Source organism: Siniperca chuatsi, linkage group LG14 (assembly GCF_020085105.1).
Source record: "Siniperca chuatsi isolate FFG_IHB_CAS linkage group LG14, ASM2008510v1, whole genome shotgun sequence".
Taxonomy (NCBI): Eukaryota; Metazoa; Chordata; class Actinopteri; order Centrarchiformes; family Sinipercidae; genus Siniperca; species Siniperca chuatsi.
This window is the reverse complement of record NC_058055.1, coordinates 15,003,779-15,006,606: the sequence shown is the minus strand read 5'-3', so window position 1 is coordinate 15,006,606 and position 2,828 is coordinate 15,003,779.

Here is a 2,828-nt window from a genome sequence, read left to right as displayed (position 1 = left end):
AACAACAGCTAAACTTCCGGTTTGGGCAGCGGTGGGCGGAGCCACAGTAAGTGCCTATTTTACAACTGAAGGTTGACACATACCTGATAAATGGAGACAATTTTCTGTACACTTTAACTGCGAGTTACGTGGTGGCCTCGTTCTCAGGGAGAATTTGCAAATTTCTACAGTATTTTAAGGTATTTTGCTTAGAAACTCTTTGTAACTTCTTCTGAATCGTAACAGTTGACCCTTAATTAAAAAACCCCCACCATAACCACTTACTGTTATTTTAAATTATGATAGTATTTGATGTTCAGTTTGCTAAATAAAAAACAAACAACAAAGTAACTAAACAATACAAAACACATGATAGTACTTAGTAATAGGGAATAAGTTGCAGATATGGGCTCTTGACCACAAGGTTGGATTACCAAATGAACCTCTGAGAGCTTCAAGGTTACTGTGTGTCATCTAGTTAATGCTAATTTAATTTAATGTTTGTTTGGGAATGTGCACCACTAAAGCACAATAACAGCTGGCAATGAGAAGGGTGAGTCCTGTTTTATTAACCATTCTTGAAGCCCTGTCTTGAAGAGGGCCTGTGTGTCAAAATTGTTTCAGGACCTTTATCTCTAAGCTTTGTGCTTATATGTTGCATATTCCTAAAATAATGTCTTTAATCATATACCACACAGCAAATCTGGAGACAGGTAGTATCCCAACATAGAAAAACTGTAGACATTATACTAAGAGCAGGGGGAAAGGGGGGTTATTGGGGGCCCAGCAGCTATATTTTTGCCCAGGGCCATAGCAGAGTAATCTGGTCATGCTTGACCTTAATATACGATAAAGGCAACTGGAATTCATTTAAAAAAATGTAAAGATTCTGTCAAGTACACCTTTTTCTAAAATCACACAGAACATCAGGGAGCATGCATAAAGAAGTGTAATGCACACGAATACCCATCTAATGTGTCTTTATAATGTAATGCATGTTTTGTTACAACCACTCTGATGTTCATATTTTGCTCTGTGCCTTTGATACTGTGTGCACATCAGAAGCTTCAATCAATACGTTCACTTTTTGAAAGCAATGAGCTTCCATTGGTCTTTATATTGTTTCTCATTGGGTCTGTTGGGAAGCTCTTTTGTTTAATGTATTTGACATGCTACCTGGATTCACTGTTGACTATAAACAGACTGCCAAAGGTAATTAATTGAGATCATAGCCTGGCTATCAGAGTATGAATAATGATTGATTTGCAAATAATTAGAGGCTAATTGGCCTGCTGACCCTGAATAAAAGTAACCAAGTCAGCAGCATGGATATTATAGCCTGAAGAATCCAAGACCAGTCAGCTGGATTGTGACTGCTGTGTAAACAGTTCAGATATTACACTTCACCAACAATTACAGGATAAATGACTAAATGGAACTGATGTTCATATTCTGCATCTTAATTAGACCTAATGTGTAAAAAATAAAAACATTAGCCTTTGCAAGTTTTGATTAGCCAATACTGTTGATATAGAGGATGTCAGTAATAGCAAGGTCCTCTGCCACACAAAGTTATAGTAATGCTGTAGGCTTTAGTTTTGACTTAAAGGGGGGCAATGAATAAAATAAATTATGTAAGAACAAATTTATGGAAGAAGTGTCAGAAAGAAGGTGGTAAAAGATTAGATGGGGTAGGAGACAAGTGACCCAGGAGAGAGCAGTGATAGTTATTAAACAATGTGTTTCTTTTTGTTCAGTATATAGGCTAAGTTTTGGCACATTTGAAAGATGAAAACAACTGATTAAAACTATTTACTTAACTTCAGTCCATAGCATATACAATGTATACATATTGGTAGATTGAAGTCCCATAATTGTACAGTAGGGGGAAGAGCAGGATAGCAGATTCATTAGGCTGAATGCCACAGTCCAGCAGTCCAGTAGTAGCTGGCTTCAGTAGATTTGTAAGAATTTGAAATTTCCACTTCCAAATAAAGGTGACAAAACGCTGTGCCTATAATATACAACAGACATTTACAGCAGATTTTGAGGACATTATCTCTAATTTTTTCGTTCCATAAAGGTGTGTATAAAATATCCAGAGAGCAGAGAATGAATCAGGTTTACAGGTTTAGATGATACAGGTTTAAACTTGTCCCAAGCATTTGCAGTTCACTTTAAACACTCTCTTTTTAGCGGCTGTAATGCACCAAACATAAAGATCACTGACCACAATGCTAGATAGAAATGTTTCTAGCTTTTTGAAAGTGAAAAATAAAATAAACTGCAAAGGCCTATTGATAAGATTAACAAGTGCTTAAACTTGTCAATAACAACATTTTTTGAATTGAAAACATCATCAGAAAAGGAATAAGATGCTATTTAAGCAAAGGGTTCTTTCAACATCAACATCTCAGCAGTAAAAGTTGTTCCTTCATTAGGGCAGAAAGGTTCTGGGTGGGGCTCAGTTAGGACCAGTCCTTACCTGCTGCGCACACACACACACACACACACACACACACACACACACACACACACACACATCCTTTCTTTCAAGAGCTAAAAGTCCACATACATGACAGGGCTTGCTTGGGGTCAGTCACCTTTCAAAATGTAAGCTTGTAAGAGCTTTTCCTCTGTACATAAAGGACAGGATTTCATGTGGCCACAGTTAGTTTGAATCCATGTGTTGCAAATTAAAATGGTTCGATTTGCCTCAGTATTGCAAGTTTCTCAGTTGACTCAAATCTTTATTAAGTAACTAATTGACTAGAAATGAGGCATCACTTGTTTGATCATAGCAGCACCACTTTCCCATAATCAAACCGATGGGTTTATGTGTATAAAGA